Source organism: Choloepus didactylus, chromosome 25, assembly GCF_015220235.1.
Source record: "Choloepus didactylus isolate mChoDid1 chromosome 25, mChoDid1.pri, whole genome shotgun sequence".
Taxonomy (NCBI): Eukaryota; Metazoa; Chordata; class Mammalia; order Pilosa; family Megalonychidae; genus Choloepus; species Choloepus didactylus.
In genome coordinates this window covers 7,929,357-7,943,177 of record NC_051331.1, presented here as the reverse complement: position 1 = coordinate 7,943,177, position 13,821 = coordinate 7,929,357, and the positions used below count along the sequence as shown (strand labels likewise).

Below are 13,821 nucleotides of genomic sequence, written 5' to 3'. Positions count from 1 at the left end.
CCCATTTGCAGGACCGGGGATGAGGGCTTGTACACGACTTTTGGGGGGAACACGGTTCAACACACCAGAAAGGTTTTACATTTCTCCTTTGGAATGTTGAGCTTTTCACCCTGGGAGAAGTTGGCTACTGATCAACGAATAAATGGAAGGAAAGCATCTTGTGGGATGACTTCCACTGATTGAGTTCCCTCTACCTGCTGGACCAGAGCTGCAGTGGAGGGAAATATAAACATGGAATTTACATTCTCAAAGAAAAAGACAGATAATAAGCATTTAAACCGAAATATAAGCAAGTCATTTTAGATCCATGCTTTAAAGAGAGAGTTGTGTGTGGGTGTGTGTGTGTGTTTTGTGCTTTTGTACTATTTTTTTATTTTATTGTGGTAACATATATAAAACATAAAAATTGCCATTTTCACATTTTTTTCATTTTTTTCTTTATTAGAGACACTGTGGGTTTACAGAACAATCATGTATAAAATGCAAGATCCCCACATCCCACCCTATTTTAACACCTTGCATTGATGCAGTACATTTATTACAATTGATAAAAGTACATTTTTATCATTGTACTATTAACTTGTAGTCCATGGTTTGACTTAGGGTTCACTCTGTGTGTCGTGTAACTCCATGGATTTTTTTAAAAAATTTTTATTCTGTTACCATATACAAAATCTAACATTTCCCCTTTTAATCACATTTGGATATATATATTTTGGTGCTGCTAATTACATACACAATGTCATGCAACCATCACCACCATCCATTACCAAAACATTTCCATGACCCCAAACAAAAACTCTACGCCCATTAAACAATAACTCCCCATCCATTCCCCTCTCTCCCCCGGTCCCTGGAAACCTCTGGTTTGCTGTCTCTATGAATTTGCCTATCCTAGATACTTCACTAAGTGGAATCACGCATCATTTGTCCTTTTGTGTCCGGCTTCTTTCACTGAGCAGAATGCTTTCAAGAGGGAGATGATTTTACGTGTGTTATGGGGGGAATTGGGGAGGGGAGCAGCTGTGCAGCAGAGGGTGGTTAGGGGGTAGTCTTATGAGCAGGTGGAACTGAGATGTGGAGTGGAGAGAAGGAGGTAGCTGCTGAAAATCTGGGGGACAAGTGCTCCAGGCTGTAGGAGGCAGAAAGGAGGCTGTAAGGCTGGAATGGGCTGAGCTGGGTTCCGAGTGCTGGGAGATGAGATTGACAAGAACCAGATAATACAGGCTCTGTAGATCAGCATGCAGAGACTGGATTTTTTTTTCCCCTAAGTGCAATGGGGAGCCATTGAAGGTTTGAAGCAGAGAAGTAACATGGTTTTATTAAAAAATTTTTTATTGAGGTGAAAGTCACATCACACAAAATTCACCATTTTAAAGGGTGCAATTCAGCGACATTTGGTACATTCACAGTGTTGTACAATCATCACTTCTATCTGCTTCCAGAACTTTTCCATCACCCCAAAAGGAAACCTTGTCCCCAGAAGCAGTCACTTCCCACTCCCCTCCCCCCATCCCCTTAGCCCCTGACAGCCGCGAATCTGCTATCTGCTTCTATGGATTTGCCTGGGTATTTCATATAAATGGAATCAAGCAATATGTGTTCCTTTGCATCTGGCTTCTTTCATTCAGCATCACATTTTCAAGGCTCATCCACCTTGTAGTATGGATCAGAACTTTATTACTTTTTATGGCCGATTGACGTTCCACTGTAGGGACGGAGCACCTTTTGTTAATCAGCTCACCTGTTGACCGACCCTTGGCTACTGTGAATAATGCTGCAATGAACATCATGGTACAAGTATCTGTTTGAGTCCCTGTTTTCAATTCTTTGGGGGGTATATACCTAGGGGTGGATTTGGAATTTCAAGAAGATCCCACTTGCTGCTGTGTGAATAAGAGATTGTTGGGGTGGGTAGGCAAGAGTGGTGGCTCAGAGGCCAGGGAGAATACTTCTGAGATGTTGTGGGTGAATAATGATGGGGGTCTGGTTTGATGTGGCCGTGGAGATGCAAAGACGTCATTGGGACGTGTTGGGGGGTTGGAGCTGCTAGGTTTTGTTGATGGAGCCGATGGGGAGGGTGTTTTAGTCTCCTAGGCTGCTCCAGCAAATGCCATGAGATGAGTTGGCTTAAACAATGGCAATTTATTCACTCATGGTTAGAGTCCTGGAAAATGTCCAAAACAAGGCATCCTTAAAGCTTTGCTTCCTTCCCGAAACCAGCTGCCGGCAATCCTGGACTCCTCTGCTACATGCAAAGCAACTGGCAACATCCGCTGTTCTCTCCCTGCTCTTCTGGGTTTCCTTGCCTTTCAGCTTCTTGCTTCCACGGTTTTCTCTCTCTGTGTGTCTGAATTTCATTCTTTTAAAAAGGACTCCAGTCATAGGATTAAAACTCATCCTGAATCAGGGCAAATCGGGCCAAGGAGTAAAGGATGATACTGACTGCATTTTAAAACTTCAAATTCCACGTGAGACCAAGGGAAGAGATGTTTAGTTGGTGCAAGACCTAGATTTCCTAAACAATTTAACTCGTGCAGTTTGTTCAAAGACCGTAATTACATGGAACTTTTAATAGGAAGTGAGATCTGGTAGGTGTGCATAGGTCAGTGTGAAATAGCGATGCATCTCAAAGTAATTTGGGCAGAGAATTAAAATATACATGCAGGGCCCCCCTGAGGAGCTGGGGGGAAATGCTGAGGTATTTGGCTTCCTCACCTGGATTGATGCTGATTGTTTTCACAAACATTGAGGACTGAGGGTTTGGTATGCTGAGCCCTCTATCTTGGGGTTTGCCCTTATGAAGCTCGTTACTGCAGAGGAGAGGCTAGACCTGCTCATAATTGTGCCTAAGAGCCTCCTCCTGAGTGTCTCTTTGTTGCTCAGATGTGGCCCTCACTCTAGCTAAGCTAACTCGGCAGGTGAACTCACTGCCCTCCCCCCTACGTGGGATCTGACTCCTAGTAGTATAAATCTCTCTGGCAACATGGGATATGACACCTGGGGATGAATCTAGACCTGACATCATGAGATTGAGAACATCTTCTTGAACAAAAGGGGGATGGAAATGAAATAAAGTTTCAGTGGCTGAGAGATTCCAAATGGAGTCGAGAGGTCACCCTGGTGGACATTCTTATGCACTATATAGATAACCCTTTTTAAGTTTTAATGCATTGGAATAGCTAGAAGTAAATACCTAAAACTATCAAACTGCAACCCAGTAGCCTTGACTCTTGAAGATGATTGTATAGCAATGTAGCTTACAAGAGGTGACAATGTGATTGTGAAAGCCTTGTGGATCACACTCCTTTTATCTAGTGTATGGATGGATGAGTAGAAAAATGGGGACAAAAAACTAAAGGAAAAGTAGGGTGGGGGTGATTTGAGTGTTCTTTTTTACTTTTATTTTTTATTTTTATTTTCACTTTTTCTGGTACAAGGAAAATGTTCAAAAAATAGATTAGGGTGATGAATGCACAACTATATGATGGTGCTGTGAACAGCTGAGTGTACACTTTGGATGATTGTATGGTATGTGAATACATCTCAATAAAATTGAATTAAAAAAAAAAAACCCATCCTGAATAAGGTGGGTCACACCTTAACTGAAGTAACTTCACTGAAAGATCCTACTTCCGATGGGTTCACATCCACAGGAATGGATTAGATTTAAGAACATGTTTTTCTGGGGTACAGACAGCTCCCAAACCACAATGGAAGAGGAGCTTCTGGCTTGAGGAATTTCTCTCCAGAAAGACCCTGTAGTTTTGAAATGAAAAGTATCTGAAAAAAAGAAACCCAGCTAGTTTTACTGAGCTCTTTGGAGCCCTCAACCTCTCATCTTCTTTTGATTGTGAGGACAACTGAACGCCTAGCAGAGTTCTCTGTGCACGCCGACCCCTTCCTTCTTCTCTGATCCCATCTCTCCTATAATCCTCCTGCCCCTAAACCCCACAGGCCTGTTCCACCCCAGTGTCTTTGCACCTGATGTTCCCCCTGCCTGCAGCACCTTCCCCCCATATCCCATGGCTGCCTCCTTCTTATCCTTTACGTATTAGTGCCAAAGGTCCCTGCTCAGAGACACCTACCCCAGCCCTTGACATTATCCTATTTTCCGTTTTATCATCTACTGTTTCGTGGCATCTGAAATTATCTTTGCAGATTTATTTGGTTTCTTCTTCTTCCCCTGCCCCTGAACAGCACCCGGTACACAGTGGATGCCCAGTGCATTTGTTGCTTCCCCAACCGTTACTTTGATCGGATGACCCGGTTAGCTCATTGTGCTAATGCATTGGATCGGATAATGCAAGGCATTGGGCTCTGCCCTGAAGGGATGCAGAAGATTCTGAGGTTTTGAGTGGGAGAAGACCTGGACGTACAGCAGAAGGAACCAGCAGGGCCCATGTAACTGTGGCTGTGATTGAAAAGGGAAATTCAGCTGTCACGGAAGGGAGGCTGTGTGTGCACTAGAAAAACAGGGAACTGAAAATGATGCACCATCTTCCTTACTGTATGGGCGAGTGTGATGTGGATTGAGGCTTAGTGGCTCCGAGCCAGCTGCTGGGTTGACAGTTGTGCATCTTGGGCAAGGCCTTGGCCTCATCTGGCAATTGGGGAGATAAGCACCATTCTCCCAACCTTAGAACAAATTCTTGGTCCAGTTCCTAGCAAATAAACACTCTCCAAATACTGCAGTGTTGGGTTGTTATTGCAATAAAACTAATAATGATTAGTATTGAATAATCATGGTGATTAACAGTATCATTGTTAAAATAATTAGTGACATTATAGCAATCATAGTGATAGGGACAGCTATAGCATTAGCAGTTAAGAGAATGTACAGTGGGCACAAATGGTCTGGGTTAGAATTCAGACTCTGCCTCTTTCTAGCTGTGTGACCTTGGATAAGATGCTTTACCTCTCTGGGCCTCGGTTTCCTCATCAATAAAATGGGACAGTGATCATCTTGAACCCATAATATGAGTCAGCACAGGTAAACTGCCTGGCACACTGAGAAGGGACGTGAAAGTGTTTCTTACTTATTCTTATTCTTCTGTCAAATCTGTCAAGATTGGTCTACCATCACCACCACCACCCCCAGTTTGGGATATTATTTTTATGTGCATAAACATAGGTGATGCATTAAAATAGCTTTTTCCAAAATAATCTTGTTGGATTATACCTGGAAACTCGAATGGTTTTCCCATCTCTTTCCTCCTCTCCGGTGCTTCAAGCTCACCTCCAGTTCTGAGCAAGGTAGCGGTCGTCTACACGGGATAGGATGGCTCTCAGAAAATGAGTGGAGTAGATCTCGTTGGGATTGAATCATTCTAATAAAATCTCAGAAGCTGTAGGCTGTGGGCCAAGGAAGATTCTGTGTGCTCTGGGAAAGGATCAAAGCAAATGTCGTCAAACATCGCACTTGAAGACACTCAATTCCAGGTTCCCAAATACTATTGACTGAGGATAAAGACTCTCCTCGGAATGGCTTTGAACGCACTGGAAGGGTTACAAGAAATTGACGAACAAGGCAAAGGCGGATGCATTTGCTGACAGTGTCAACTTAAGAGATGACAGAAAGAACGCAGTTCTCTGCCTTCTGCTTTGCTTCCATCTTCTCTCTCAACTACAGAAGACTTCAGTGGACAGGAGAAAGAATAGCCATGAGGAAGGGGTGATTGCCAAGCCCCTGATAGTGGTAGAGACAGACAAGAAAATGTCCAGTTCCTTGAAACTCTCCAGGGCTCAGCAAGTTCCACTCAAGGGCAGAGAGAGAACCTGTAGGTGCCCAGGAACCACTGGCTGCAGACTTTGAAAACTCACACAAACTGGGTCAGACGTCGGTAGGGCTGTTGCGGCATTCACTGCAAATTTAAGGGGACGCCAACAACTCAGTAATCAAGATAAACAATATTCCAATAGGATATTTTAACTTATTTTCTAAAATGAAATTTTATTGAGATATGTCCAAGTACCATACAAACCATCCAAACTGTACAATCAAGGGCTTGCAGTATCATCACATAGTTGCACATATATCCCCACAATTTTAGAACATTGTCATTACTCCAGAAAAGAAATAAAAAGAAAAAAAGAAAACCCAAATCCTCCCATACCCCTTATCCACCCCTTTTATTGGCCCTAGCATTGGTGTGGTACATTTGTTACTGTTGATGAAAGATTATTAAAATATTACTGTTAACTATAGTCCACAGTTTGCAATAGGTACATTTTTTTCTAAAGAATTTTTTAAAAAAACCAAATCAATGCGAAAAATCCTTGATGAGCAAAATATCAAAATTTTACATAAGAACAAGATTGGTGTACCTGAATTTTTGTTTTGCCCCAGGCTCCAATGTGTTATCACCTCCCTACCTTGGCAAGATACTGTAACTGTAACACTGTAACTGTAACACTGTAACTGGTTTTGTGCCCAAGGCTAGAGCCTTTCATGCCCAAACCTCCAGAGGTGTTGGGAGATGACTCAGGGTTAAAAAAGGAAAAAAATTAGCCCAGCTCTTACCTGATCAGTCCTGATAAAGCTGATGACGCCCTCCTTTTCTCTCCACTGTACCTAGAACTCTTCTTCTCGATACACCTGGTACAGGTGTCAACCAATCAGAGTTGACATTGACCATAAACCTGAAGTAGGTGTCTAGTCCCTCTTGACATGTCCCAATGATCCCTTTAATTGCTGAGTCAAGGGGAGGTTTGGGGTGTCCTGGAAGAATGACCCATATCCAAATGGGAAGGGGGCTTGGGGGTGCTTGGGACAGTAGCTATTGATGGTGGTTTGAAGCTGTATGTACCCCCAGAAAAACATGTTCTCAATCCATTCCATTGAAAGAGGATCTCATGAGGAGGTCACTTCAGTTAAGATGTGGCTCAACTGAGCCAGGTTGGGTCTTAATCCTATTTCTGGAGTCCTTTATAAGCAGAGTGAGATTCTTGTGGTTGTAAACCCATTATAGATGGGAGCTTTTGATGAGGCTCCTTCAATTAAGCAGTGACCTACCTCATTCAGGATGGGTCTTAATGCTATGACTGGAGTCCTTTATAAAAGACAGAAAGAGAGAAAGCCATGGAAGCAAGAAGCTGAAAGCAAGTATACCTGGAAGAGAAGGGCAGAGGAGCCAAGGATCGCCGGCCCCCAGTCTTTGGGAAGAAAGCATCACCTGACGATGCCTTGGTTTAGATGTTTTCCTGGACTCTAACCACGAGTGAATAAATGACTATTGTTTAAGCCAACCCATTTCATGGTATTTGCTGGAGCAGCCTCAGAGACTGAAACAGGCACACAGCTCCAAGCCTCTACCACCACCCACATCCCCTGGGCGCTTTGCCTTTTCTGAACATGCCAGCTGAACTCTCAATGGAAAACACCTGTGTCTCCCTGCCTGAGGGCTTTTCTTGTCTGCAGGAGCACATAGTACCTGCAGGCGGGGCAAGCTGAAGCACCAGCGAGCTTACACCCTCTCGGAAGCAAACTGAAGTCAACATCTAATGTGCATTGGTGGGTCAAGACTCCAGTTCCCTTGCTGTCTCCAAGAGCCTCCCAGTGCAATAGGGGGTGAACCATGTCCCTCCAAAAGATGTCTTCAAGTCCTAAACCCCCAAACCCATGAAAGGGACCTTATTTGGAAATATGCTCTTTGAAGATGTGATTAAAGATGATTCCAAACTGTATTGGGGTGAATGCTGATTCAACGTGTCTTTTTGAACATGTCTTTTTGTGGGGAGCAAAATTCAATGCATGACAAGGATTTTAATTTTTCCTTTTAAGTGAGCCGTATTCTCATTTTGGGGATGAGGGTAATGGTGAAACTTAAACATCATGCTTCTGTTTTTTTTTGGCTTTTTCTCTGGAGGAGGCAGGAATGGGTGAGAATTTCTCCAACCTCCCAGGTGGTATATCCAGAGAGCTTAAGAGCTGTTTCTGAGTCCTTTTTGCCTTGGAAGCATTTTTTTTTTTTTTCCCAGCACTCTAGCATCTTGCCAGCCAGATCTTCTGTGCTCTCTCCTTCCTTTCCCTGACTCGGAGGCTTTTCCAGAGCTCTCTGTCTTGAAAGTGCTGATGCCAGTGTCTCTAAGTGCTTTGTCCTCTTGCTGTCATGGCAAGGGGAGCTGGCAAAGACAGACTAACTCCTCACTCCTCAGAGACGCTCTCCAAATGTTGCAGCGTTGGATTGCCATTGCCATAAAATGAATAATGATTGGTGTTGAGTAACCGCAGCAATTAATATTATTACCACTGTTGAAACAATTAGTGATATTATTGTCGCAATAATAGTAATAGGGGCAGCTATAGCATTAGCAGTTAAGAGGATGCACAGTGGCCCAAGCGTTCTGGGGTCCAGTCTTGGCTCTGTCTCTTTCCAGCTTTGTGACTTTGGATAAGTGTCCTCATCTCTCTGAGCCTTGGTTTCCTCATCTGTAGAATGGGATTGTGATCATATCGAACTCATAATATGAGCGTGGCTGTGCAGTGATACAGCCACAGTGGGGTTGCAAGTCGACCTGGGGCTTTAGGTCTTCATAACCTCCAACAGCATCACCCTGCCATCCACCCCAACAGGCTCTTTTAAAATTTAATTATCATTCTTATTAATTATTTTTGCTTCTTCAATGTAAAACATATTTGGTGAGATGTGTAAAATGCACACACTTCAAGTTAATAGCTCAATGCATTTTTACAGTAAGGTCCAACCATGGGAACTTCACCCACATTGAATTCTAGAACATTCTTGGCCCCCACAAAGTTTCTTGGTGCCCCTTTCTGGCTTGTACCTCACTATTCTAATCTCTGTTACTACTGATGAAGTTTGCCTCTTCTTGAACTCCCAGTTGTGCTCTCATTCTTTGCCAGGGACAATTGACGTTTTCCTACTTTTAAAAAGCTGCTATTTTTTGGGTCTGTAACTTATGATGATAACTGTTGCAAAGTCTTACTGTGTGCCAGCCAATGGTCTGAAGGCTTTGCATGTCTCAGCTAGTTTGCAGTAGTTATTTGCATATATGCATACATTTGCATATATTAACCACCATGTGAGGTAGGCTCTAGTATCAACCCCTTTCCAAATGAGGAAACAGAGGCACAGAGAGGTTAAGTAACTTGCCCAATGTCACACAGCAAGGAGTTGGCAGGGCCGGGGTTCAAACCCAGTCAGTCTGGCTCTGGGGTTAACCATTAAGCCTTCTAGCCTCTTGACACAAGGGTGGTGGCAGACTCCGACATGGCCCCAGGGACTCTGCCTCCTGGTCTGCACAGACCTCATGAGTAGAATGTTGCAGAAGTGATGGGATGCTGCTTCCTGATTAGGTTATAGAAAGATGTGGCTCTTCCCTGCTTGATTGTCTTGCTCCTTCCATGGCTCCCTCTTTTGAAGTAGCTGTAATATCACGAGCTGCCCTGTAAGGGGGCACACAAGGCTGGGAGCTGAGGGCAGCCTCTGGCCAGTAGCAGTGCAGAACTGAACTCTGCCAATAGCCGGATGAACACGCTCAGAAGCAAATCCTCCCTTGGCTGAGTTCTGGTGAGACCACAGCCTCGTCTGGCCTCGCAACCACGACCTCAAGAGAGGTCTTGCTCCACAGGGCCCCCCTCTCAGCCACACCAGATACTGTATAATAATAAAGACTTGTTGCTTTAAGCTGTTAAGTTTTGGGGTCATTTATTATGCAGCATTTGATAATGAATAAGCCAAGTAAAAGCTCTGGGCTTGCTGTGCACGTGTGATTTCAGACTCCTCCAGTCCCAAGTGCTAATCCAATCCATGCCCCTAAGCCTTCTTGATGGAATAATTTTAGAGTTTCTGAAACCTAAAAACCCAGTAAAATACAAAAACCTGATGCCTGCTTCTCTCTTCCTAAGCCTGGTCAAGAATTGTTAAAAGTCTGCCTGGGATAGTTTTGGGTCAACAGTGGCAGGAAGCCTTGAACTCCCTCCCAATATATTTTTTTACTCATAAAGTAATGAAGTTTGTAAGAAAAAAATCAGATGTTTCTAAAATGTCTGACTTTACTCCCTAGCTCTCCCCAAGATATTTCCCACTAATGATGGTGAGTTCCCACTAAGAAGCAAAAATAGCATCCTCTATACCTATTACTTTGCAACATGTTCTTTTCCACTTAATGATGGGCAACGATGATGTCCTTACAATTTCTTCGAAACCTTCATTCAGTATAGTTTAGAGAGCAGCTACTATGCCAAGGCTTGGGATCCACCTACACCTTTATTTGAAAAAAAAAAAATTTTTTTTAAATCCCGGCTTTGTCTGCTACTTTATTTTTACTTTTCCCACCTGTAAAAATGGGGACAATACTAGAACCTACCTCAAACAGTTTGGGGGAAGATCAACTGTGTTAAGATATATCAGGTTTTCAGTCAAGTGCCAGACATTTATCAGCTATTACTATGATTATTTTTTTCTTTATCCTTTCTCTTCCTTCCTCCAACCCTTTCTCTTTCATGTACCGCCTCACCTTCCTTTTTTAAAAATAGGGAGTTAGGATGGTGAAATTCTGTGTTCACACAGCAGTGTTCTGTATGGGTCCATTACCAGTGGCTGGGAACAGAAGAATGAACTAAATTAGAAGATGCATTTGGCTAGCTCCGGGAGCAGGAGGGGAGAGCCAAAGCCAGCTGGAACAAAACGGACACATCCTCCACCCCCTCCATCTCTTCCTCCCCACTTTCCCCACCAGACAAATCAACGCTCATTGTTTCTAGGGGATCAAAGGGCTTTAGCCTGGCAGGTGGGCAATGGGGGCAGGGGCTGGCCAGTCTGCAGAAGAAGCAAGAAAGGCCTGCTGCTCCCAAATCCCACCCACTCCTTTATTTGCCTGTCTCTGAGTTCCCTCTGTTTTCTTCCCACACAACTTGCCTGCTATTTAATCAGGAGAGAAGGCACACCATGAGCTGTGCAGCCTCCATCAGCAGCACGTCTTTTTGTTTCCCTTACCCTTTTTAAAAATAAATCCATTGTCAGAGCAAGGCGACACTTTACTATGGAATCATTCATTTACTCACTCATTCAACACAATAGATAATTTTCTGGACGCCACCACGGTCAGCGCTGAGAACACAGACGTGAAGAAGCCATGGTGCTTGCCTTTCAGAAACATATGGTCGAATGCAGGGAACACATTTAATAGTCATCACGGCGTCAAAGGAAGTGCTTCAGGGCAGGAACATGCCAAGCGAAGTGAGAAATCCCGGATTTGCTCTGTGCAATCAGGGACGCCTTCCTGGTGGAGGAGGCATTGAGCATGAGCAGTGAGCGGGAGTTTGTCAAGCTGATAAATGGGGTGGCAGTGGTGTTTGGGTTCTATTTAGACCTATTTATAAATACTTATAAAAACCTGTATCATCTGGACTAGGGTTCCCTGCAAAGTTTGACCATCTGAATCATTGGGCTTGTGTCCAGCTTTCTGGCCTCTTGTGGAAAAGGTTTTATTTGTGGTCACACCAGGGTTGGGTGTTGGGCTACAGGTCACAGCCAACTCAAGCAAACTCAAGCAGATTGAACAGCAAGGGAAACTATTGATTTTCATAACTGAAAATATAGAGGTGATATAGGCTTCAGGATGGGGTTGATCTAGCACCATTTTTGTCTCCAAGATCTTAGTGTGGCAGCCACTGCAATTGAGGCTACCTGCTTCCCTCTTCATACCCACTGGAAGAAAAAGAGTCATTTCCCATGGCTCTTAAAAGAGAGTGATTCTTCATAAATATCTCCAGGCAATTTCTGTGAGGCTCATGTATGGGGCAAAATTAACATGTATGGGGCATTGTTATCACCTTGCATTACTGTGGGGGCATTATCAAAACTAAGACGTTAATATTGGTACATTAATTACTATTAACTAAATCACACATTTCATTTGGATTTTTACCAGTTTTGCTACTAATATCCTTATTCCTGTTCCAGAATCCAGTCCAGGATACGCCATTGCAATTAGCCCAATGCCATTTTCACATTTACCAAAAATGAGTATTCTTTCTTAATATCATCAGATTTCCTTTCGTATCCCCATTTTCCTGATTGGCCGATATGTCTCATAAGTCTCTTGAAATCTATAAAAGTTCTGCCTCCTTTTGTTTTCTTGCCATTTGTTTAGGAAATAAACTGGATCATTTGTCCTGCATTTCTCTGGACCAGAGGTTGTGTACAGGCTTCTGTTTTCTTTTTCCAAAAAAATTAATCCCTTGTCAACATTTAAAATCTGGAAGGTTTCACATAAAAAGTTGGGTTTTCCACTCATTGGGAAAAAAAATAAGGAAATCTGGCCACTTTGAGTCCACATTCAGCCTTGTGACAATGGGTGAGAGCCGAGGGTGACTCTCCTTCAGACGCTCCTTGGCATCCAGCAGACGATAAGGAGTGGTGGGGACTGTGGCAAACTGCAAGGCTCATGCCCTGTTATTGGCCAGGTGAGAAATGCTTCTCCTGGGTATCTGCAAACTCCTCTGGCAACTTCAAAAATTAGTAGTTAATATTTCAATAGTTAATACAATTACATCTCCAATCTGCTCTGTCCCCATCCTCACCCCCACTCCCGCAACAGTGATTGGTTTCTTGTATGTCTTTCCAGAGTCACTTCATGCAAACCTATGAAGTGTGTGCAACTGTAAATATTTATTTTAATATTTCCATCCTTTCTTACATAAAAGGGCGTATAGACTACATGTAGTTCAGCATCTTGCTTTTTTTTACCTAACAATACGTTTTGAGGATCTTTCCACATTAACTTGGTGGGAGCGTCCTCATCCTCAGGCAGCATCACAGCTTTCTGGTTGAGAGTACAGGGATAGCTGAGGATGAGGGAAAAGCTGAGGCTCCCTCTATCACCCCTTCCCCAAGTGCGTTCATGAGGTCCTATAGCCTTACAGCAACCCTATGCTTCCAACGTTTCTCTTAGACCTCTCCCTTTCACAGCCATATAACTGCCTGCTCCCAGAACCATGAGTCACCACCCCTCCTCTGTGACCTGACTTGCCACTTGCTAGCTGTGTGATCTTGGGCAAGTTATTGACCCTCTCTGGGCCTCAGTTTCTTCACCTATAAGATGTCGTGGTTGCTACAACACGTCTGATATAGTTATCATGTTGATGAATTAATATTGTAAGAAGTTAAAATGGTACCAGGAAATTTATCCATCCACCCATCCTTCTATCCACCCATCCATGCATCTCTCCATCCATCCACCCCATCCACCCATCATCCATCCATCCATCCATCATCCCCTCTTCAATCCATCCCCCATCTATTCATCCAACCTTCCATTTATCCATCCACCCATCCAACCATCCACCCATGTATCCATCCTCCCATCTATCTATTTATTCAGTGACACTTTATTTAGCACGTACTATGTGTCATGGCTCATACTAAGCCCTGCAAAGATAATAACAAACAACACAGGTGTACACCTTGTTGGCCAGCAGCTCAATCTAACAAGTAAGCTGAGTGCTCTGAAAGAGAAGGACATGGCTTATAACTGTGGGGGTTGAAGGTAGTCCAGTGAGCTCAAAAAGACTTCTTTTTTTTTTAATTGTCTAAATGCTTTTATTTGAAACAAGTAGTTTCACCAAGTAAGAGCTTACTTTCCCCACTCCAAATTAAAACAGAGCACAATAGAGGTAAACATTTATTAGGCAAGACAATCCCAATATGTGAACATCCTCCTACACCTTGTGGTTGGGGTATCTTTATTCATAATAATCAGTTGTTCTTCTACAAAATATTAACCCCAAACTACTAGTGTCACACCAAAGAAGTGGTCTTAATTTCTTGTGCTGGGCAGTATGTTCTATAAATG

General features: G+C 43.3%; 1 protein-coding gene across 10 annotated transcripts in view; it reads left to right on the top strand.

Moving 5' to 3' along the window:
* CACNA1A (calcium voltage-gated channel subunit alpha1 A) overlaps nt 1-13,821 on the top strand; it is a 322,216-nt gene that overhangs the window by 45,057 nt on the left and 263,338 nt on the right. The gene's annotated exons all lie outside the window — the stretch shown is intronic.